Here is a 25,855-nt window from a genome sequence, read left to right as displayed (position 1 = left end):
ATCCAGGGGTGGGCTTCAAAATTTTTAGCAACGGCTTCTCTGCCCGGTTACTGGGTGGGTGTGGCCATTGTGGGTGTGGCCTAGTTGGCCTCCTGCACCACAGCTGGGGGGGTGTTTTCTCCCTCCCCGGGCTCCGGAGGCTTTCCTCGAGTCTCCGGGAGGGTGAAAACAGCCTCCCCCAGGATCCAAAGGCCCACTGGAGGCCCTCTGGAGGCCGGAAACATGCTCACTTCTGGACCTTCCAGGAGGCCCATTTTTCACCTTCCCCAGGCTACAGAGGCTTTCTTTGAGCCTCCGGGAAGGTGAAAACGGCCTCCCCTGGCTCTGGAGGCCCTCCGGAGACCAGAAATGGGTCCATTTCCAGGCTTCCAGAATTCCCAGGAGGCCTGTTTTTCTCCCTCCCCAAGCCTCTGTGCAGCCCCTGTACTTACCTGGCCTCCCAAACAGGCTGCATGGAGACTTCTCGGAGTGGAGAGTTGGGGTGGGAGGAGCAGGATTTGCGGCAGGGGTGGGTTTCAACCGGTTCGCGGCGGTCCCCGTGAACCGGTTGGTCGGCGAACCCGGAAGTGTAACTTCCGGGAACGGCGAAGGGCCCACCCGCCCGCCCGCGTTCCTCACCCGGTTTTGACAAGTTCTGCGCTTCCACGCATGCGCAGGACGCATACAGTGCCTGCGCGATCCTCCAGGAGCAGCTGGAGCATCGCACAGACGCTAGTACGCATGCGTGCACTGCGCGCGTGCACAAGGACGCCGCTGGCCCCGTTCCAACCGAAACGGTTGGAACAGGGCGAGAAACCCACCCCTGATTTGCGGGTTTGCCAAATTGGGCAGATCTTTAGCTAGAGGATCTCCCGAACCCATGCGAACCTACAGCAGTTCATCCCTGATCCTATCTCTTTTCAGTTCTGGTCTCATTCTTTGGTTGCTTCTTCTAGAAAAAAGGTGAGGGAGACCTGGGGATAAAATTCAATGCATCCAAGAGGTTAATGTGAGTGTCTTCTCATCCATTCCATCTCTATCTGCGAGATGTTCATGGCCATGTTATACTTATTAGTATCCATCTATTTGTACCAATCTCATGCAAAAATGTCCATGTCTATACTAATACCTGTTGCCTTGTACATGTTGACAAGTAAATAAATACAATAAAAAATGGTGTAGAGTCTCCTGCGTGGGCAGGGAGTTTGGACTAGATGGCTACACGGTCCCTAGCAATTCTGTTAATCTGTTTAACTCTGTTATTCTGGGTTTTTAAAAAGTGTTTCAATGTCCTAAAGGCACTTTTCAAAAAGCAACTGGAGTTTCTTTGTTTTTTTTAAAAAATGATTTACTTCTCATCCAAGAAGCTTCTTTAGTTCTGACTGAATGGTGGTGTCATTCTCCACCATTCAGTCAGAACTGAGAGAGCTTCTTGGATGAGAAGCAAAGTGTTTTCAGAGGAAAAAACAAAATAAAGTCCGTTTGCGCTTTGGAAAAGCACCTTTGGGACATCCTTGACCTGGATGACAGAATCACCATAGACAAGTACTGTATTTTTCGAAGTATAGGATGCACCGGAGTATAAGATGCACCAAGATTTTGAAGAGGTAAATTAAAAAACATTTTTTTTGCACTCTGCAGATCTCCCAAACCTTCTGCATGCCTCATTTTTTTGTAAAAAATGGGGCATGCAGTGAGTTTGAGAGACCTGCAAAGTGCTCCTGGGGACTGGGGGGGGGGGGGCAAAAATGAGCAAAAAATGGCCCTTTTTTGCCAAAAAGGGGGCATGCATAGCCTTTGGGAGGCCTCCCAAATCTTCTGCACATCCATTTTTGTGAAGGGGTGGGGTTTTGGGAGGCCAAAAATGCTGTATTCAGTGTATAAGATGCACCCAGATTTTCACCCTCTTTTTTGGGGGGGGAGAAGGTGCATCTTATACTCTGAAAAATACGGTATGTAATTTACATATGCTTCCTACTGTGCTATTCTTCTACTGAGCTGCAGAGGGTTTCATGTTTACTGTCACCAAGCCAATGCTTCTTCTCTGCTAACCAGGATATGAGGGAATCTATTTCTCAGTCCACTGATCAAATTCCCAATCTCAGCCCAAGGAGTATGAAGATCCCAATAATAGTTTACAGTTGCCTTCCAAATCCCAGCGTTTGGAAGCTACAAATGGACAAAGTCCTTTGATTGTGAGCTGACAATGGCTCATTTTCTCTCAAATGTCTGTTTCAAAAAGTCTGTTTTCATATCTCATTCAACATTTTTATGCCTTTTCTGCTTCTAACTGTGTTTTGGAGGAATGTATGGGCCAATCACAAAAAAGTGGGGGGAAGATGGGCCATGGGGAATTACTATTTTTCTGCTAGGTATTTATTAGGCAAAAGCTTCAATCAAATATCCTTACATCTTCTCATCGCTGAAAACAAATTGCCTTGGACATTAGAGCATCTGTGGTATTCCTTGTTTCCAAAACTTGTGCAATTCTTTTGTCAATCAAAATTGCAACCAGAGATTAAAAACATATTTTATATGTTACATGCTGTCATCTAATCCTGGATTTTAAAGAAGCAGGGTAAGAAATGTATTGAGACTTTTGAACTTTGCTGTTGGTGAAGATTACCATGAGAAGGCCATGGATAGATAAGCTGTCAGAATATTCATGAACTGGAACAGGGCATAGCAGCAAGTCAGCCATTCGGGATTGGCTGGAATAGGACATGGTAACAAGATCAGCCAATGTATAGGCATGGCAGCTGGTCAGCCAATGGGAACTGAGAGCCATGCCAGACAGCTCGGAGCCTGGGCGTGGCTTACCTATGTAGCTCTGAGTCTGTGCTAGTCTGCTCTCTGAATTGAAACTGAAACTCATCTCTGCTGTATCTCTTCTCTGCCTGTGTTTTGCCTGTAACTACTACCACGTTGGAGAATCCACCATTGGTATTGTACATTTATTTATGTGTTATTATGTATATAAAGAAGTTAATGAATCGTGCTGAATCAGTTATCTCTGTGTGTGCTTTCTGGATGTGATTTTTGCAACAAACTCTGACATAAAGAAATAGATAATTGGCAAATAAACCCAGAGTTCTCACATAAGGCACAAATGACCAGGTTCAAATTAACCTATTTTGGATTTTTTTTTACTTTATGCAAAAAAACCAGCTCTCTGGAAAAGACTGTAATACAGGTAGTCCTCAATTTACAACAGTTTGTTTAGTGACTTTTCAAAGTTACAACGGCACTGAAAAAAAAAGATTTATGACCATTTTTCACACTTAGAAACATTGCAAGATCCCCATGGTCATGTGATCAAAATTCAGATGCTTGGCAACTGACTCACTTTTGTGATGGTTGCAGCAAATAACAAGGTTGTAAAATGGGGCAAAATTCACTTAACAATTTTCTCACTTAGCAACAGAAACGTTGAACTCAAATGTGGTCATAAGCTAAGGACTACCAGTAATTATAATTATAGTTATAATTATATAATTATAGGTAGTTCTCGGCAGGTAATAGATATATTTCTTGTATCTCTATTTTTTATTATATTGTAAGCTGCCCAAAGAGAAGTGGTGGCTCAGTGACTAAGATGCTGAGCTTGTAGATCAGAAAGGTCAGCAATTCGGCGGTTCAAATCCCTAGTGCCACATAACAGAGTGAGCTCCCGTTGCTTGTCCCAGCTTTTGCCAACCTAGCAGTTCAAAAGCATGTAAAAATGCAAGTAGAAAAATAGGGACCACCTTTGGTGGGAAGGTAATAGCATTCCGTGAGCCTTCAGCGTTTAGGCATGTCGGCCACATGACCAAGGAGACGTCTTTGGACAGCGCTGGCTCTTCAGCTGTGAAACGGAGATGAGCTCCACCCCCTAGAGTCGGGAACAACTAGCACATATGTGCGAGGGGAACCTTTACCATTTACTTTTAAGCTGCCCATAGTTGCCTCAGACAGAGAGATAGGCACCTCGATAAATGTAATAAATAAAAAAATAAATACTCAACCGTCTGTCAAAACTACTTCCTCCTTCTAGTGGTAACAATCAGGACAATCAGAGAGTTTCTCTGTTGATTTTCTGTTGTATAATTTTTTTATACAACCTACATTGTTGCAGTATTAAGACTTCAGCAGAAGATCCATAGCAGGATTTTAGATGGATTGCTGTATATATTATTTATGTTCCCCTATCTTTGGGTTATTCTACTTTGTCTTCCCCATTCAAAAAAAACAAAACCCTTAGGCTAAATGGCCATTATCAAATTGACTTAAATCTAAATCTTCCACTATTACATCTTGATCTTAATTCTTCTGTTCTCCTCAGTTTATAATGGATTTCTTTCAAGCGTGCGATGACTATGGAACACCATTCATGCACATATTATAAGTCTAAAGGGAAACATCCTACAAAAGACAGTTATTTTGTTTTTTTTTATTTTTTAGAGGAAAAAGTCTGTCAAAACACTTGCAATGCTGTGCTAACTTGATGCTCAGCCCAGTGTGTGAAGCTAAACCTCCTGCTTAAAGAAAGCAATTCGGTAAGTTTTTTTTTTTTTAAAAAAAAAACCCTTTGAAGATTTGAAGTTTTGAAGCAGGACCTTGGTATCCATACATCAGGCCTGCTTCTGCCTGTTACTTAAAATAATACAATGAAAAAGATTGATTAAAGCAATTTAAACTTGTTCCTATCAGTCTTCTATGCAGAATAGAATGGAATAACAGAGTTGGAAGGGATCTTGGTGGTCTTCTAGTCCAGCCCCACCATTAAATGTCCGGTGTTGGAGCATTCACCACTACTGGAGGCAAGTTGTTCCACTGATTAATTGTTCTAACTGTCAAGGAAATTTCTCCTTAGTTCTAACTTGCTTCTCTCCTTGATTAGTTTCCACCCATTGCTTCTTGTCCTGCCCTCAGGTGCTTTGGAGAATAGCTTGACCCCCTCTTCTTTGTGGCAGCCCCTGAGATATTGGAACACTGCTATCATGTCTCCCCTAGTCCTTCTTTTCATTAGACTAGACCAGTGGTTCCCAAACTTGGCAACTTTAAGACTTGTGGACTTCAACTCAGAGCTGGCTGGAGAATTCTGGGAGTTGAAGTCCACAAGTCTTAAAGTTGCCAAGTTTGGGAACCACTGGACTAGACATACCCAGTTCCTGCAACTGTTCTTCATATGTTTTAGCCTCCAGTCCCCTAATCATCTTTGTTGCTCTTCTCTGCACTCTTTCTAGAGTCTTCACATTTTTTCTACATCGTAGCAACCAAAACTGGATGCCGTATTCCAAGTGTGACCTTACCAAGGCATTTTAAATTGGTATCAACACTTCATGTGATCTTGATTCTATCCCTCTGTTTATGCAGCCTAGAACAGTGTTGGCTTTTTTGGCAGCTGCCAAACAGTTTCATAGTTTGCCAATTGAAAGTAGCCTTTGACTTCAGCTATGGTATAAATATTACAGTGCCCTTGTTTGACTATACTAGCAAATCCTGAAAATATGTGCAGCGTGGTAAAAAAAAATTATGTTGTACTTGTTTGTGTCACATTATTTTTTTTCCCCCGATAGTCTATAGTGAAGTTGGGGGTGGGGGTGGGGGAATACATTGTTGTTTGCTGACAGGATTTATCGCTTGGCCTACATCATTTCTCTAATTCTTTATTGCCACAATACCCTGGGAAAATTTTTATCTCGCTTGGAGTAGGTGATAACGTCAATGTGATTGATTAGAATGCAAAAACAAGATTAGGAACCAGTGATAGCTTCTACGTGCAGACTCAAAAGTCAGGCTCAAAGTCAGACGAGAAGATGCAAATATATTTATTCAGTATCGGGGAAGTCAGAATCAAAAGGAATGAGATTCGACATCATCTGTCATTCCCGATCAATTCTTTTCTGAGCGATCCAACTCAAATCAGAGGCAAAAGCAGCAAATACGGACTTGGCATTTTGCCATTAAGGTTTAAGGTTTAATTTTATTTATAGGCCACCCAGGGGTGGGTTTCTCGCCCCGTTCCAACCGGTTCGGTTGGAACGGGGCCGGCGGCGTCCTCGTGCACGCGCGCAGTGCACGCATGCGTACTAGCGCCTGTGCGATGCTCCAGATGCTCCTGGAGGATCGCGCAGGCGCTGTATACGTTCTGTGCATGCGTGGAAGCGCAGAACTCATCAAAACCGGGTAAGAAATGCGGGCGGGCGGATGGATCCTTCGGCGTTCCCGGAAGTTACTTACTTCCGGGTTCGCCGACCAACTGGTTCGCGGGGACCGCCACGAACCGCCTGAAACCCACCCCTGAGGCCACCCAAACCCAAAGGACTCCAGGCGGCTTACAGAAGAGAAAAGAAAGAAAATAAAATAAAAAATAAAAAAATAAGACAAGTTAAAACGACACAAATACATTCATTTCACTTGGGGCTGGACCTCAACAATGAGGTCAACAGCCCCAGGCCTGCCGGAAAAGCCAGGTCTTGACAGCTTTTGTGAAGGCCATGAGAGTGGGTGAGGTCCGGATTTCTGGGGGTAGTTCGTTCCAAAGGGTCGGGGCAGCCACAGAGAAGGCCCTCCTCCGGGGAGCCGCCAGCCGACATTGTCTGGCTGACGGCCTCCAAAGGAGGCCAACCATGTGGGATCTTACCGGCCGCTGGGAGGAGTGTGGCAGTAGGCGGTCTCGCAGGTATGCTGGTCCTAAGCCATGTAGGGCTTTAAAGGTAATAACCAACACCTTGAATTGCATCCGGAGACCAATGGGTAGCCAGTGCAGCTCGCAGAGGATAGGTGTAACATGGGTGTACCTAGGTACACCCCGTATTGCTCGCACGTCTGCATTCTGGACTAGTTGGAGTCTTCAGACGCTTTTCAAGGGTAGCCCCATGTAGAGCGTGTTGCAGTAATCCAGCCTTGAGGTGACTAGGGCATGAGTGACAGTTTGGAGTGCCTCCCGATCCAAGTAGGGCTGCAATTGGTGCACCAGGCGAACCTGGGCAAAGGCTCCCCTGGTCACAGCCATGTTCCAGTTAGAAGTTTTCTTTTTTTTCCTGGAGCAAAACAATCTGACCTGAATAACTGCAGAGGACAAGAGAGGGTTAAACCTATCAGAATCACCTTCAATAATGTCCATGTTACAGAAGAACAGAATAACAGGGGTTGGAAGGGACCTTGGAGGTCTTATAGTCCAACCCCCTGCTCAAGCAGGAGACCCTATACCTGTGATGGCGAACCTATGACATGCGTGCCAGAGGTGGCACACAGAGCCCTCTCTGTGGGCATGTACACCATTGCCAGCTGCTTTTCCAGGTTCCGTTGTGTACATGCGGCCGGCCAGCTGGTCTTTGTTGGAATACCAGCTGGCAGGCGCGCAGGCGCTTGACGGAACCCGGAAGTGCAGCTGGCTGCCACATGTATGCGCACCGGCCAGCCGCTCCCTTCTGGGTTTGGCGCTCCGGTGCGCTCCAGTTTTGGCACCCGGTGCTGAAAAGGTTAATCATTAGTGCTCTATATCATTTCAGTCAAATAGTTGTCCAATCTCTTCTTAAAAACCTCCAGTGATGGAGCTCCCAAAATTTCTGGAGGCAAGCCGCTCCACTGATTAATTGTTCTAACTAGCAGGAAATTTCTTCTTAGTTCTTGGTTGGTTCTCTCCTTGAGTCCTTGGGAGAAGGGCGGCATATAAATCTAATAAACCTAATAAACCTAAACCTGATTACTTTCCATCCATTGCGTCTTGTTTTGCCTCCTGGTGCTTTGGAGAATAGCAATAACAATAGCAGTTAGACTTATATACCGCTTCATAGGGCTTTCAACCCTCTCTAAGCGGTTTACAGAGTCAGCATATCGCCCCCACAGTCTGGGTCCTCGTTTCACCCACCTCGGAAGGATGGAAGGCTGAGTCGACCTTGAGCCGGTGAGATTTGAACCGCTGAACTGCAGATAGCAGTCAGCTGAAGTGGCCTGCAGTACTGCACCCTAACCACTGCGCCACTAGGTTAATAGGTTGACTGCCTCTTCAATAGGTTGACTGCCTCTTCTTTGTGGCAGCCCCTGAGATATTGGAGCATTGCTATCATGTTTCCCTTAGTCCTTCTTTTCATAAAAACAGGCATACCCAACTCCTGCAACTATATTTTCTTTAGCAAGGTTTCCATGTTCCTTCAACAGATTTGAAACATTTCTGGTTAATATTGAAATATTAACAATGTCTAACAATGGTAAGTCATTGCAGTCATAAGTCGAGTTGGGCCCAATTTCAGAAGAATTTTTATGATGGTTGTTAAGCAAAGAGCCACGGTCGTTAAGCAAATCCAGCTTCCCCAATGGACACTTTTTGGAAGTTTTTGTTTTGTTTTGTTTTGCTGGAAATCAGCAAAAAAGCTGCAAACTGCGATCACCTGACTGCAGGACGCTACAACCAGTTGTAAAAGTGAACTGGTTGCCAAACCCCCAAAATTGCGATCATGTGACCACGGGGATATTTACAACGGTCATCAGTGCAAGAGCAGGCTGTAAGTCATCTTTTCTGAGGTCGCCGTAACTTTGAACTGTCTTTAAATGAATGTCTTTAATTAAATGAACCTGCCTGCTGCCAATTACCTCCCAAAGACCCATTAGATCACACAGATTAGGCCTCCTCCGGATTCTGTCTACTAGCCAATGTCATCTGGCCACGACCCGGGGGAGGGCCTTCTCTGTGGCAGCTCCGGCCCTTTGGAACGAGCTCCCCGCAGAGATTCGGACCCTCACCTCTCTCCAGGCCTTCCGAAAAGCCATTAAAACCTGGCTGTGTCGGCAGGCCTGGGGTTGATGAGTTCCCTTCCCCTCTCGAATCGTGTGGCTGTTGGTTGTTTTTATATGCCCTGTACTTTTTGTGTAGTTTTTGTGTTTTCCTTCCCCTCCTTGGGTTTTGTGCGCCGCCCTGAGTCCCGCTGGGAATAGGGTGGCATATAAATAAAATGAAACTCGAAACTCGAAACGGTGAATTGTTGCAACATAGTTTCTCAAATCCTTTCAAAGGGTTTTTTGTGGCCTGTCGGCTGCCAGCTCTTCCAGTAGCCAAATCAGAGGAGGAGGAGGAGGCTTGGGATCAGCATCAAGGCAACCTGAGAGCGCCGAGGGAAAGAGGGAATGGAGCTAGCAGAGAGAGAGAGAGAGAGAGAGGCAAAGACTGGGCCATCCATCAGCCCTCAGATGGAGAGTCAAGAGCCCCAAGGTCTGGAGGTGGCTGATGAGGAAGAGGAGGAACAGCTGGGTCCAGTGCCTGACACGCAGATGCACAGAAGGCAGAGGAGAGGAGAGCAGTGGAAATCTATGGGCCGGTCCTTGGGACGGACAAGCCACCGCTGCTAACTAAGCTCCACCCTAGCTCTGGGGATAAAAGGCAGGGGGCAGAGATGAATAGATGTGGCAGACAACTATTCATCTCCCTACCGGACAGACTTGTTGGCCTGTGTTGAGAGAGAAAGTTTTTGCTGGAGCTGCTGGCACTCCTAATAAAGGAAACATTGATTTAACTACAGAGGGTTTGTTGTGTTTGGGGAGCTGGGTCAGAACAGGGTTGCAAAACTTTCTCAAACTGTAGCAGAATTGCACTAGATTTCAATAATGCCCAGTCTGGCTCCTTGGGCTTCCAGACAGATTAACAAATGCCAGTTTATGGAAAACTGACCTCTGTTTTCCTGTCCATCTCAACCTTGCTAATAAAATAGGCTGAAATGTTCTTAAGCCACAACTAGCACCTCTTAAGCTGAATGGCCACCTTTTCGGAGGTCATTCAGCTTCAGGAATTCAGGTTCAGTGTATACCCAACAAGGAGCAGAACGAAGGTCAGAGAGGCAATTCATGAAACTGCTAAGGTCAGGCCGATGCTTCTGAACAGGTCTTTCTTTCTGAAAATGCCATTGTAGGGAATTTTACGGAGAGCTTCCTGGTATTCTTTGCAAGCCTCAGGAAGCTGAAGAAATCTATCACGGGCTCTAAACCCTACACAAACAAACAGAACGCTGTAGAAATCAGAAAGGAATTTCAGTTCGGTCCCTGGGAAAAAAACGAAGCTTCTAAAATAAATGCCTTCGGATCCCTGAGGGACGGATGTCTTGCTGAGAACTTTGGCCAGTGTAGATGTTTCAGACTTGAGGCTCCTTTGAGTCAACCTGGTGATGTCCGTGTCAGTTTCCTGGCAAGATGCAAAGGCGATTTTTCATTGCCCGTTTTAGGGATGTGCTTTTGACTTCTGATCTAATCTACAGCCTTGAGATTTCCACATGGTCTCCTATCCGTATATGAACTAAACCCCACAACCCCACTTTTCCAACATCTGCCAGTGTCGGCTGGATGATCCTGTCTGCTGGGAAGCAATTTATATATGAGCTTTTGGGAATAGGAATGCTGACTTGAACACAGATTTGCACATATTGTTTTGATACTACGGTATTTCAGGTGCCTGATGTTTGGTCCTGCTTAGCTTTTTTTGAGACCAGCCATGGTTAGCTGGGTGCTGTCACTTACTTTAGGGACGCGATGGCTCAGTGGCTAAAACGCTGAGCTTGTTGATTAGAAAAGTCGGAAGTTTGGTGGTTTGAATCCCTAGCGCTGTATAATGGAGTGAGCTCCCATTACTTGTCCCAGCTTCTGCCAACCTAGCAGTTCGAAAGCATGTAAAAATGCAAGTAGAAAAATAGGAAGCACTTTTGGTGGGAAGGTAACAGCGTTCCGTGCATCTTCGGTGTTGAGTCATGCCGGGCACATGACCACGGAGACGTCTTCGGACAGCGCCGGCTCTTCGGCTTTGAAATGGAGATGAGCACTGCCCTCTAGAGTCAGGAACGACTAGTACATATGTGCGAGGGGAACTTTTACCTTATCACTTGCTGCAACTGTTTCAAGCCCTGCATAATACATTACCTTGGCTCTCAGGATCGATCTAATTTTGGATGAATATTTTATTAATTGTATTAGAGATCGCCCTTAACTTAGGACCACAATTGGGATTGGAACATTTGTCGCTAAGTGAGGTGGTTGTTAAGCAAGACACATCTGATTTTACCCATTTGGTTTTGCTGCATTTGCTAACTTAATCACTGCATTTGTTAAGTGAATCATGCAGTCATTAAGCAAATCAGGCTTCCCCCATTTACTGTGCTTATTAGAAGCCAGCTGGGAAGGTCACAATAGTTGATCCTGGGATCCTGGGATGTTGCAACCATTCAAGTGTCATAATTTTGATGAGGTGACTATGGGGTCTCTGCAATGGTCATACATATGAGGATCGGTACAAAGACTGGTTGTAAGTAACTTTTTTCAGCACTGTTGTACTTTTGAACAGAATCCAACTGAATAGTAATGGTAAGATGGATAATATGACGTTATTGATGTATCAAGGTGTAGATTGATAGCATTGGGGATGTATCATTCACTGGGCAGATAACTTGATAGCATGCCCTTTTTGGATGCTGCCCCTTTTGACTTTAATGGCTTTATCTCATAGGAACAGCCTTAAGATTATTTCAGAAACTATCACAGATACTGGGAGACCTGCTCCAGGTTGGTCCTTTAGGCCAGAAAGACCCTCAATTCCATTTGTAGTGAAAGGTATACATTACTAAAAGCCAAATGGTTTACAGTATAGCAAAGCCAGAACTGAAATGTGTGTGCCAAACTTTCCCTGTTAACTTTCCCCTTGCTTATTGTTCAATTATATTTGAATAAATTTTTGGGGAACTGTCTCTTCAAATGGTGAGCTGGTTATTGAGCCATTCTATTCCATTCCCAGAGTTTTGACCTTGAGATGGTGTCTCTGGAAGGTACAATGAGTACCGGCTCCCTCCCACCATCGTTCATGACAGATTGGCAGCTAGTGAATGCGAAGCTCAAGCAAATGATGGCAATCCTGACAGATGTAGTAATGCAGACTTGGTGAAAGGCGAATAGTTTAGAACTTTTGATCTACAGTTCCATGTAGACTGATTAGTCTGTACTTCTATATCTATGTCTATATCTACGTCTCTCTCTCTTTCTCTCTCATCTATCTCTATCTATCTATCTATCTGTCTGTCTGTCTGTCTGTCTGTCTGTCTGTCTGTCTGTCTGTCTGCCTGCCTGCCTGCCTGCCTGCCTGCCTGCCTGCCTGCCTGCCTGCCTGCCTGCCTGCCTGCCTGCCTGCCTGCCTGCCTGCCTGCCTACCTACCTACCTACCTACCTACCTACCTACCTACCTATCTATCTATCTATCTATCTATCTATATGTCTCTCTCTCTCTCTCTCTCTCTCTCTCTCTCTCTCTCTCTCTCTGTGTTTATGTGTGTGTTCCAGCACAACTCTGGAATGCCTTGAGCAATTTCAACCAAACATGGTACACAGATGACTTACTCTCTGGAAACAAATACTGTGGGGGGTAGGACACCCCCAACACCCTTGGGTGTGTGTGTTCTGTTAAGATACAGCCTGTTGTGCCTTAAAATGGCTTCTACTGTACAGCACAGTGGAGTTGCCATGGTAACAGCTTCATAGTACTCCACAAGAAGGCTCCCTCTGGTAAGGGGGAAAATCCAACATTAGAAATTACGTTTGGTCCAGACATTTGTGAATGTCTAATACAGGATTGGAATAAACAAATACCCGGGCAACGCTGGGTTAACAGCTAGTAGACTAATAAAATAGACTGTACAGTTTCATATAGATTAATGGAAGCAATGTGGTCACTCTCTCCACTGAAAATAATGTTTATAGTGTGAATGGCATATGAATATGATAAAAAATATCTGCCAGATGTGAGAGACAGTTTTGTGTAATGGTTTATATTTCTCCTGGATATTTTCTGCAAAGACTCTATTTGTTTGCAAAATAATAATAATAATCCCAGCGGAACAGAATTCTTATCAAAGGTGAAAACAACAGAATCCCCTTTGAATATAACCCATAGATCTGGCATAATAATTTAACGTATAATTTCCTGCTAAATTTATTTGGGCACATACAGCATTAAATTATAAGGAGCCATGGTGGCGCAATGGTTAAAATGCAGTCCTGCAGGCTACTTCTACTGCCTGCCGGCTCCCTGCAATTTGGCAATTCAAATCTCACGGGGCTCAAGGTTGACTCAGCCTTCCATCCTTCTGAGGTGAGTAAAATGAGGAGCCAGATTGTTGGGGGCCATAGGATGACTCTGTAAACCGCTTAGAGACGGCTGGAAAGCACTGTGAAGCAGTATATTAGTCTGCTATTGCTATAGCTGTTATCTATTTATCTACTTTCAATGGGGTCTATGTGGCAAATCAATGTTGGGTCAGTTGGCTTAGTAGATATGGCATAATTATTATTTCTATGATTTATGTGTTTTTCACTTGTTTTTTTTTTATCCCCTCTCCCAAAAGCTCACAGAATGGCTTGAAAATATTGCCCACAACAATCTGGGTCCTCATTTTACCCACCTCAGAAGGATGGAAGGCTGAGTCAACCTTGAGCCTGGTGAGAGTTGAACTGCCAAATTGCGGTCAGCAGAAGCAGCCTGCAGTACTGCACTCTAACCATTGCGCCACCGAGGCTCAGAAGCTAGTTAGGATCTGGTTTTGAAGTTATGGACCACTGCAGCACCTGTGGTCATTCCCCTAACAATTGACCACGGAGATGCAGAAGGCCATCCCACTATTTCCCATCACATCCCGCTCCACCCAACATCCCATTCCAGATTTCCTGAGCTTGTGTTAGGGAACGAGAGTAGGGTGCTCCACCCCTGGGCCATGTGACATGATACCGGAACCAACTGCCGTTTTTGGAGCAGCCACAATTTCTTGGCATTCAGTGGTAGGCTTCATTACAGTTGTGAGTCAAGGATTACCTATATCACCTCTTTCGTTTGTTAATAGTTCTGATCCGAACTTTGCAAAATCTAACATTAATAAAGTAGAAGCGAACAATGAAGCAATCACAGTGTGTAGCAGCTGCCAAAAAAGCCAACACAGTTCTAGGCTGCATAAACAGAGGAATAGAATCAAGATTACGTGAAGTGTTAATACCACTTTATAATGCCTTGGTGAGGCCACACTTGGAATACTGCATCCAATTTTGGTCACCATGATGTAGAAAAGATGTGGAGACTCTAGAAACAGTGCAGAGAAGAGCAACAAAGATGATTAGGGGACTGGAGGCTAAAACATATGAAGAACGGTTGCAGGAACTGGGCATGTCTAGTTTAATGAAAAGAAGGACTAGGGGAGACATGATAGCAGTGTTCTGATATCTCATGGGCTGCCACAAAGAAGAGGGAGTCAAGCTATTCTCCAAAGCACTTAAGGGTAGGACAAGAAACAATGGGTGGAAACTAATCATTGAGAGAAGCAACTTAGAACTGAGAGTAATTTCCTGACAGTTAGAACAACTTGCCTCCCGAACTTGTGAATGCTCCAACACTGGAAGTTCAAGAGATTGGACAACCATTTGTCCGAAATGGTATAGGATTTCCTGCCTAAGCAGGGGGTTGGACTAGAAGACCTTCAAGGTCCCTTCCAACTCTGTTATCCTATTATATCCTGTGACGTTCATGGCAATTCTATAGGGCATCCATTGAATTTTTGAAAGATTATTTTTTAATTACAAATATTTCCACTCTCATGAGATAGCCATATTTGGCAAGATTTTGATTCTCATACAATATCTTTGTAGATGTTGGCCACTTTGGCTTTCTAGTATTATTATTTTTCAAATCTTTATGTCTTCGGAACTTTGCTTTGGCGACCCTGATGCAGTGGCAGCCTGATGGACTTCAACCACCAAGTTCTGCCGACATGGGAAAACAGCAACCTTGATCTGTCTTTAATAAAGTCCTCAAAGGTTTCTCGCTTTACCCCACTTCAGATCTTAAGGCTTCGTTGGAGGGTCAAAATCATTTTAATCCTTGTTTGAATTTCTCCACGGAGGAGGAGGTGAAATGCTGATTTGGGAGTCTGCCCCAGGCAGAGGAATGGCCACTGATTAAACTGCCAACTCCTTTGTTTAAGTCAATAAGAGCTCAGCGATAGCAATCAGATATTTTTCACCAACCCCTCAAGTGAAACAATTGCTTGGATCTGATCATTGTGAAAAAAGCCTTCGCAAAAGTCAAGAGATTTATGAGCTACTAAGAATTGTTCTATCGTGCACAGCAGCTTGCAAAAGTAAACTTCCTTCATGCTAGGTTAGCAAGCGAGTAGATTTAAAGGGATGCTGTTGAAACTGCTCTCCGTCCTTCCCCCCGTCCCACAACCCCCCCCCCATGAAGGCAATGTTAAGCCATGCTTTCTTCCTGGTTCCTTTAAATTTTATAGGAAATTACATCCCACTTGGAATACTGCATCCAGTTTTGGTTGCCACCAGGGGTGGGTTTCTCGCCCCATTCCAACCGGTTGGAACGGGGCCGGCGGCGTCCTCGTGCACGCGTGCAGCGCACACATGCGTACTAGCATCTGTGCGATGCTCCAGCTGCTCCTGGAGGATCGCGCAGGCGCTGTATGTGTCCTGTGCATGCGTGGAAGCATAGAACTCGTCAAAACCGGGTAAGGAACGCGGGCAGGCGGGTGCGCCCTTCACCGTTCCCGGAAGTTACTTACTTCCGGGTTCGCCGACCAACCGGTTCGCGGGGACCACCGCGAACCGGTTGAAACCCACCCCTGGTTGCCACCAGGTTAAAAATATCCTGAGACTCTAGAAAGAGTGCAGAGAAGAGAAACAAAGATGATTAGGGACTGGAGACTAAAACATATGAAGAACGATTGCAGGAACTGGGTATGTCTAGTTTAATGAAAAGAAGGTCTAGGAATGACAAGATAGCAGTGTTCCACTATCTCAGGGACTGCCAGAAAGAAGAGGAGGCCAACCTAGTCCCCAAAGCACCTGAAGGCAGGACGAGAAACAATGGATGGAAACAGTTGTATCTGTCCGCCCCGTGCCAACTCAATGAAGCGGTGGAAGTGATGAACCGGGGCCTTGAGGCTGTTAAAGACTGGATGAGAGCTAACAAACTGGTGCTCAACCCGGAAAAGACCGAGTGGCTGTTGTGTTTTCCTCCCAAAAATTTGGTTAATGTTCCATCAATCAGGCTGGGGGGACAAAATTTATACCCCTCAGACAGGGTCCGCAACTTGGGAGTCCTCCTGGACCCACAGCTGAGTTTCGACCATCATTTGTCAGCTGTGACCAGGGGGGCATTTGCTCAGGTTCGCCTGATGCGCCAGTTGCGGCCCTACCTGAACCGGGAGGCTCTCACAACAGTCACTCGAGCCCTTGTGACCTCTAGGCTGGAATACTGCAACGTGCTCTACATGGGGCTGCCCTTGAAGAGCACCCGGAGACTTCAGCTAGTCCAGAATGCGGCCGCGCGAGTGATTGTGGGCGCACCACGGTTCGCCCACATAACACCGATCCTCCGTGAGCTGCGCTGGCTACCTGTTGATCTCCGGGTGCACTTCAAGGTCCTACTTACCACTCACAAAGCGCTCCATGGTAGTGGATCTGGCTATTTGAGAGACCGCCTTCTGCCAATTACCTCCCTGCGTCCCATCAGATCGCACAGGGTAGGCCTCCTCCGAATCCCATCCGCCAGTCAGTGCCGACTGGCGACTACTCGGAGGAGAGCCTTCTCAGTTGCAGCTCCGACGCTATGGAACAATCTCCCCGTGGAGATTCGCACCCTCACCACCACCCAGGCCTTCCGCACAGCCCTCAAGAACTGGCTAGCCCGTCAGGCCTGGGGATGAAAAATCTTAGTTTGTCCCCTCCCGAATGATGAATGAATGTTGTGCTCTATTTTTAATATTATGTATTGTCTTATGTCTTTTGTCTTTGTACCCCCTTTCCCGTGTTTTGTAAGCCGCCCTGAGTCCCCTCAGGGAAAAGGGCGGCCTATAAATTATAATAAACATTCCAAACATTCCAAACTAATCAAGACAGGGGTGGGATTCAATTTTTCTTACTACCAGTTCTGTGGGCGTGGCTTGGTGGGCAAGGCATGGCTCGGTGGCAGTGGTGGGTTTCGGATCCCATCGCAACAGGTACGCTGCGCATGGGGCAGGGCGTCCTAGGCTGGCACAGACGCTACACATGCCACCGCCCTGAGACAGCCAGCTGCTTGGCAGAGGTCGCGCAGGCGCTGCATGCTGTGTGCGTGTGCGCCATTGGTCCGGTTGTCTCAAAAACAGATAAGGAACGCGGGCAGGCGGGTGGGCGAAACGCGTATGGCCGAATTTATGGATGATTGGAACTAATCTGCTTTGGAAAGAAAGGCTGATAGACTCTCATCTACAATACCATATGTCTCATTTCCACAATCAATGTGTCTACATTTTCATACGCCCCCTATCATTTATACCTCTCTCTCACTAGAAGGATCAAATATCTGTGTGATGTGCCTCCAATAAAATTTGTGCTTTGAATATCAATGAGGCTGCATGTGGGCAGCAAGGAACAACAAGACTTTCTTTCATCTCATTAGCCTCTTTGATCATTGTGCAAAGTTCAGTCTTGCCCTTCCTATATATGTTCATCGTAGTATCTAAGCCAGGGGTGTCAAACTTAAGGTCCGCAGGGTGCTTAAATCTGGCCCGCGGGGCCAGCCTGGAAATAGCAAAGGACTGGCCCGTGGTGCCTCTGCTAGCGAAAACGGGGTGTGGCGGGCTATGCGTGCCCCCACACCCCTTTTTAGCCAGCAGGACACTGCAGGAGGCATGGAACGCTATTACCTTCCCACCAAAGGTGGTTCCTATTTTTCTACTTGCATTTTTACATGATTTTGAACTGCTCGGTTGGCAGAAGCTGGGACAAGTAATGGGAGCTCACTCCATTACTCCAAAATTATATCGATCCTGAGAGCCAAGGTAATGTATTATGTAGGGCTTGAAACAGTTGCAGCAAGTGGTAAGGTAAAGGTTCCCCTCGCGCATATGTACTAGTTGTTCCTGACTCTAGAGGGCAGTGCTCATCTCCGTTTCAAAGCCGAAGAGCCGGTGCTGTCCGAAGACGTCTCCGTGGTCATGTGGCCGGCATGACTCAACACCGAAGACGCACGGAACGCTGTTACTTTCCCACCAAATGTGGTTCCTATTTTTTCTACTTGCATTTTTACATGCTTTTGAACTGCTAGGTTGGCAGAAGCTGGGACAAGTAATGGGAGCTCACTCCATTACACAGCGCTAAGGATTCAAACCGCCAAACTGCTGACTTTTCTAATCGACAAGCTCAGCGTCTTAGCCACAGAACCACCACGTCCCTCTATTTTAATAGTAGGGTATTGCAAATATTGTGCTGAGTCCATTGTCAAAGACCCGGAGACAACATGCAATAACAACACTTTTTATTTCATTGAAGTAATATTTCTAGTTTATAGACCAGCGTATATTGTATGAGAATCTGTAAGCATTAGTGAGAGGCTTTAGCAAAGAGCTTATCAAATTCCAGGTTTTGCCCAGGTAAACCTAAGGGACATTTACTGTAATTTAATATTATGTCCTAAGAGTTATTAGAAAGTTGTTTAACACAGTGGATATCATGACACTATCAAATTACACTGCAACTATGTTGATAAGTTGAGTAATGTTCTGTTTGCTTGATGTCCTACAATGACCTTGTTATGAATTACCGGATGTCCACACCACTCATAGACCTAGCTTCTTGGCTCAAATTCTTCCTTCCATAGAAGCTAATAGTTGAGATGCATGGATGTTGTCCCTTACAGCTATTTTTGAAAACTCAAATACTTTTTTCATCTTTCTCCACTTAAAGATGTATCAGATTTTGGTCTAAGCATGCTTCAGATCTTCATCAATTAAAACACCATATATGGAATATATGTTCTGCAGTAGTCTTAGTCTTTCAATTAAAACATCCAACCTTTGTAAGGAGATTGCAATGTTCACAATTTTCACTTGATCTGATTACGACAACACATAGCACTTTGAACACAATGGCCTGGGTTTACGAAGGACATCAGCCACCAAGATGGGAGAGCATCAAGGACTCCACAGTTCAGCCCTGTGCTACAAATATTCTCTTCTATAAAAAACACATCAAGGCCCAGAACATCTCAACTAGGGTCAAAACTAACCAAGGTTCATGTGGGAGAGCCCACTCAAGATTTCCTGGTGGGAAATCATGATATATAGATCCAATAAACTGTTACTGTGATCATCATCATCAACAACATTATCATCAACATCAACATCATCATCATTGTTCTGTCCCCACTGCTTGTTAGTCTGTGTGCAGCTCAACGGGCAGCTAAACCCACCTATTCTCCAATAAAACGGACCGTGTGCACAGATCTGAATGCTTTATTGGAAGAACAGGGTATGGTGAAACCGAGGAAAATAAGGATACGTACAGTGAGATATAAGATACAAGTACAAGATAGACAGCATTAAGCTACTTCTGAACATAACAACAAACACAAACAGCTTGAACCACACCAGCGATGCTCCATGTGGGGGACATAGGCCCATCTCCGGATGACCATGTGCCACGGATCAAAATGGCTGCTTCTGCCTTCTCCAAGTGCTGAAGGAATTCCAGCATGCACCCAGACTGAATGCAGGCGGATGGTTAAATAGGTGGAGTCAGCTTCAGACAATACAGTTGGGCCTATCTGTCTCTCTGGCCACTAGTTTGGGCTAGAGAGCAACAACAGTACAATAGTTACATGTTGTGGCAGGACAATCACCAGCCACTGTTTTTGCAGTATAAGCAAAATCGTGGCACACGACCCAGGAAATATGCTTGTAGACCTCCATCCATGCCTTGTAAGGAATCCATACCCACTTCTTCTTATTCACTGTTCTGCTTCTCTTTCCTTCCACCCCTCATGCTTCTCCTGTCCTTGTGATCTTGTCTGCTCCCTTCACTTGAAAAACACCATCTCAAAGATGAAACGAAATGGTGATGCTCCTATTGTCCTCCACCTTAGGCTGAACTTTGAAGTCAGCTTGGCCTGTGCCTTGAAGTCTTATCAAATCTTCACCAGAGTCCTGCTCATAAATAAGAACAGTATTCATAGAGAAATTCTTCTGGGTAAACAAGCATGACGTATTGATTCTTGGATTTGTGAAATTTTGTCCAATGCAATTCTTCAGAACGGAGTGTTTTCTTGAGTAGCTGGAGCATTTGCCATATATTTTTGTGAAATGGAATGTTTGGAAGAGACCGTGAATGACCTCGTGATGATGACAAGCTTTAGTTCCCATGGAGAATGACACCTACCAGTAGTGAACTGGCAAGGCACTCTGTGTTCTCCAAATGGTCGCCTGCCTTGGAGCCAAAAATACTCTTGGCTTGAGCAGATCCATCTTGGCCTTTCTCTAATCTTCATTTGGAAGAGGCTCAATTGAAGCTCAACTTGTGATCTTGTTCAACTAAAGTGTGATCCTTCACTGTGTCAATTTAACGATGCTCTGGGTTTTACATTTCCAGTGTCTACCTCCAAAAAATATTGTGATACTTTGGTGGATCTGGAAATACAAAACATCCCTTCCTAGAGCCATGATTTAGGGGGTTGCCAAATAGCAAATGGATTTAATTCATTAGTTGTAGTAGAACGCAACATTTCCCCTGAAATTCCACAAGATTAAATAATTGGTAAATCACCCATTGCACAAAACTATAATGTTTGTTTGTTTGTTTGTTTTTGCTTAACTTGAAATGTGAGGCTTATTTAACCACGTTCATAGTTAAAAGAAAGCATGGCTTAGCTTAGCTGAACCTAAACAATCCATATATCTGTACATTAGCCAGTATTAATTCTACTATTCACCCAAAAATGATTGTCTACAGGAGCAGGATCAAAAAAGGAAGGTAGCAGCCACATCAGTGGGATCAAAATTCACCTTTTTAAAAACAAGAATTACACTTGCCATTACGTGCTCAGATTTGCGAACCAATAGGGAAGGAAAGTGTATACAGTGGTGGGTTTTTAAAAAATTTCGAACCTACTCTGTGGGTGTGGCCACCTTTGTGGGAATGGCTTGCCGGCCATGTGACCTGGTGGGAGTGGCTTGCCGGCCATGTGTTTTCTTTCTTTCTTTCTTTCTTTCTTTCTTTCTTTCTTTCTTTCTTTCTTTCTTCCTTCCTTCCTTCCTCCCTCCCGCCCTCTCTCTCTCTTTCCTTCCTTTTGTCTCTCTGTCCCTTTTTCTTTTTTTCTTTCATCTCTCACTTTTTCTTTCTTTTTTCTTTCTTTCTTTCTTTCTTTCTTTCTTTCTTTCTTTCTTCTTTCTTTCTTTCTTTCTTTCTTCCTTTCTCTCTCTCTCTCTCTCTCTCTCTCTCTGTGTGTGTGTGTGTGTGTGTGTGTGTGTGTGTGTGTCAGTGGTGGGTTTCAAAAATTTTTGGAACCTCTTCTGTAGGTGTGGCCTGCTTTCTGGTGAAACCTCTTCTAACCGGTTTGGTAGATTTGATGAACCGGTTCTACCGAACTGGTGCGAACTGGTAGGAACCCACCTCTGAGTGTATACCACACCTGATGAAACACTGAGAGAATAATGTCCTGAGGTTGCTTTTCACAGCTTCCAGGTTTCTCATTGTGTGAATCCACTCTTTGAGTTTGAAAACATTCCCAGATTCTTGAGGAATATAGAAAACACTCATTCATTTCCGGTTGTAATGGTTAGTTATGCAGTTATTATCCTTTTTTTTCACACAGCAGAGTCATTGTGCCTCGTAGGAAGATAAGATTTGTTAAGCTTTCCCTTTACCCAAACAACAGCAAATTCAGACAGTGTGGCTGTTTCTCCATCAAGATTCCTAGGAACTTGCCAAGAAAATTAAAATTAAACAATTTCACCATACAACAGAGTTCCAAAGAAGAAGCGGGAGAGGAAAGGAGTGCAGGAGATTAACTAGGCCAGGGTCTAGTGGGGAATAAAGCAAGAATTTTAGCAGCTGAATAAAGGCTTAAAAAAAATAATCCACCAATTTTAGATTGGCTCCAAGAGGCCAGCTATATAATCCAAGTTAAAATCTCCACTCTAAATGAGCTACATTGTCTAGGCTCAATCGGTGTCAGTTCTCCTCCAGGAGTGTTGAACTCGATTTCACCGAGGGCCGCATCAAGGTTGTGTTTGACCTTGGGGGGGTGGGGGAGGGGGCCATGGCCAGGGGCATGGCCTGCTCAATATTACTTGTGTTGGGGGCCCCTGTGGTTTTTGCTCTGCCAGCAAAAACTGGCTCCCGAGCTCTGTTTCTGGCTGCGACAGCCTCTTGCAACCCTATGCCAGTGAAAACGGAGCTCGGGAGGGCTACACACAGCTGTCCCGAGCTCCATTTTCAATGGCAGAGGCACAGAGGTGGTATTCAGCTGGTTCAGATTAGTTCGGGGTGAAACGGTAGCGGGAATTTTTACTGGTTGAGGCCAGGCCAATGTGTGCAAGTGGTAGCAAGCAGCCACAGAAGAAATGGCCGGGGCTTTCAGTCCCACCACCTTGAGGTGAATCAATAATTAGAACCCTCCAAAAAGAAGGCCTAGCCATTTTTTCGGGGGTCAAAAGAAAATAAAACCTGCCCTTTTTGGGGGAGAAACACTGTGTGTGTGTGTGTGTGTGTGTGTGTGTGTTAGAGCTCCAAGTAACACCCCAACAAAATAAGACTCCGAGGCTCAAAGTTCCTCGAAGTCCCATTTTATTAGAAATGTCAAATTGGCACATCTGGGAAAACCCGAATCTGAAAGCTTCCAGGTTTTCCCCACCCAAAGGAAAGTCCAAGTCCCTGGCCCAGCACCCACATGTCCATCACATGGTCCAATCAGGAACCGTCCCAACTGGAGGTGCCTCCCAGTCACACCACTCCAGGGGCAAGGCAAGACGTCCTTGATTTTCTGAGAAACGAATGTTATGATGACTATATAGCTCCCATATTCCATATAATTCCCTTCCCATTTTCCCACAGCATTAAATGTGGCAGGCCAGAAGGCCCAATGCAAAAGATGATTTCCAGGCTTGACAATATATTTTTTTAAATATATTTTTATTAACAAACATGTAAAATACACACACACAAAACCTAGACATACACCACATTTACACAATACAATAGGAACAGGAGCTTCCTGTTCTTTCTAATCAATCGATACCGCTCACCTTATATTATTTCCCCTTCTATTGTATTTCATTTGGATTTCACCATTCTTAACCCTCTTATTTTACTCATAACTATTATTTTTTTGAGTTTTGTTATATTCCTTCATTGATTCTTGTTTCTTTCCTCCATCCACCTATACCATTTATCCCATATCTGGTAGAATTCTGATTCTTCTTTTCCCTGGATTTCTTTAGTTAGTTCTGACAATAGATCTTTAAACTACTATGGTTATGTCAAAATGCATGATCCATAGATGTTTATGAATGTTTGAATGTTTATTTAATTTGTATGCCGCCCCACTCCCGATCTTCCTGTTATAGACTTGTAATGATAGTCCTTGATTTATGACCATTTATTTACTGACCATTCAAAGTTGCAAGACTTACAACTGGTCCTTGCGGCATCGAAATTTGGACAATTGGCAACCAGCATGTATTTAGGAAGATTACAACAGGTCTGTAGTCATGTGATCAACATTTGAAACTTCCCAGCTGGCTTCCCACAAGCAAAATCAAAGGGGGAAACTGGATTCACTTAAACCAGAGGTGGGGAACTGTGGCCCCTTTAGGCCATGCTGGTTCAGGAATTCTGGGAGTTGAAGTCCACAAGTCTTCAACTTAGTTCCCCATCCCTGACTTAAACAACCAAATCACAATTCACTTAACAGGCACTTTGTTTAACCATGGAATTTCTGTGACCGTAAATTGAGGACTACTGCAGTGTATGTAGTGTAGTTTATTGTAGGGCAGTGTATGGATGGATTTAATGAACTTATACGTGATTATTCACTGTGGACTGGTCACTATTTCTCAGCGGCCTTAATGATGTCAATCAGAGTAAACTGACTTAGAATAGAATGGAATGGAATTCTTTATTGGCCAAGTGTGATTGGTCACATAGGAATTTGCCTTTGGTGCCTATGCTCTCAGTGTACATAAAGAAAAATAAAATAGAATACATTCATCAAGAATCATAAAATACAACACTTAGTGATAGTCATAGGTTACTAATAAGCAATCAAATTATACTAGGAAAAAAGCAAAACAACATAAAATTTAAAGATACAAGCAACATGGTTACAGTCATAAGTGGGAAGAGATAGGTACTAGGAAAGAAGAGAAGAATAATAGTAATACAGTCTTAGTAGGTAATATGACAGTGTTGTGGGAATTATTTGTGTAACAGAGTGATGGCATTCAAGAAAAAACTGTCCCTGTGTCTAGTTGCCTTGTTGTGCAGTGCCCTATAATGTCATTTTTGAGGACAGAAGTTGAAACAATTTATGCCCAGGATGTGAGGGGTCTGTAGATATTTTCACAGCTCTCTTTTTGATTCCTGCAGTGGACAGGTCCTCAATGGAAGGCAGGTTGGTAGCCATTGTTTTTTCTGCAGTTCTAATTCTCCGTTGAAGTCCGTGTCTGTCTTGTTGAGTTGGAGAGCCAAACCAGACAGTTATGGAGCTGCAGATGGCAGACTCAATAATTCCTCTGCAGAAGGGGTCCATTGTGTTGCTAAACAGACTTTTCTGCCACTTTTCAAACATGCTGTTGCTCAGAAATCATGCAGAGAAAAATTGCAGGTGGCTAAAAAAAAAAAAAAAAGAAGAAGCAGTATATATTGGCAAAAGGATTTTGAAACGCTCTCCAGAAGTCGGTGGTGGTACAGGCAGGCATCTAAACTATTTCCTAGCTCTAAAAGCTATGAATGTTATCTTTTCTGGCAAGCCAGTTAATGGAGTCAATTCAGTAAGTGTTACAATGAATCATATCTGAATCCCAACCTGTCTTCAAAGTTTTGAGCTCAAAAACAGGGGTGCTGCCAAAGTCGAGGGGACTTGGGCAAGGTGCCCCGGAGTGGAGAGAATACGCTTGAGCATTTCACCCCCAATTTCTTTCTCCCTCTTTCTAGTTTCCCCCTCTACTGTGGCTGCATAGTTTTCTGCGATAAGCCACATGTTATGTAACTTGCATCAGAAGCGTCTCTATGAAAGAAATAAGGTGAAAGTAAAAGTTCCTCTCGCACATATGTGCTAGTTATTCCTGACTCTAGGGGGCAGTGCTCATCTCCGTTTCAAAATTGAAGAGCCAGCGCCAGTGGTGGGTTTCAAATTTTTTTAGAACCTCTTCTGTAGGTGTGGCCTCCTTTGTGGGAGTGGCTTGCCAGTCGTGTGACTGGGTGGGCGTGGCTAACTTGTAAAACGTGGTGAAACTCACTTAACAACGCTCTTGCTTAGCAACCAAAATGTTGGCTCAGAAACTCTGGCATTTGAAGCTTGCAAGTCTTAATGCTGTCAAGTTACAAGACCCTTGCATGCCTAACCCTTTAGAACCCCCCCCACAGGGGTCTTCAAACTTGACAGCTTTAAGACTTGTGGACTCCCAGAATTCCTCCTCTCGCTCTTCATCTTGATGATGTGCGGACGGGCGGGGGGAGGGAGCTGGAACCGGTTCTAAACGGCAGTGTAGATTTGTGGAACCTCTTCTATAGAAGAGGTTAGAACTGGCAGGAACCCACCCCTGGCCAGCGCCGTCCAAAGACGTCTCCATGGTCATGTGGTAGGCATGACTAAATGCCAATGACACACGGAACACTGTTATCTCCCCACCAATTTTCCTACTTGCATTTTTTACGTGATTTCAAACTACTAGGTTGGCAGAAGCTGGGACAAGTAACGGGAGCTCAGTCTGTTACTAGGGATTTGAACCACTGAATTGCCGACCTTTCTGATCAACAAGCTCAGCATCTTAGCCACTGAGCCACCACATACATATACATATACATAGTCAATAATTTGCAAATTGCACCAGTTCCT

Source organism: Thamnophis elegans, chromosome 7, assembly GCF_009769535.1.
Source record: "Thamnophis elegans isolate rThaEle1 chromosome 7, rThaEle1.pri, whole genome shotgun sequence".
Classification (NCBI taxonomy): domain Eukaryota; kingdom Metazoa; phylum Chordata; class Lepidosauria; order Squamata; family Colubridae; genus Thamnophis; species Thamnophis elegans.
Note: the sequence above shows the minus strand (reverse complement) of the source record.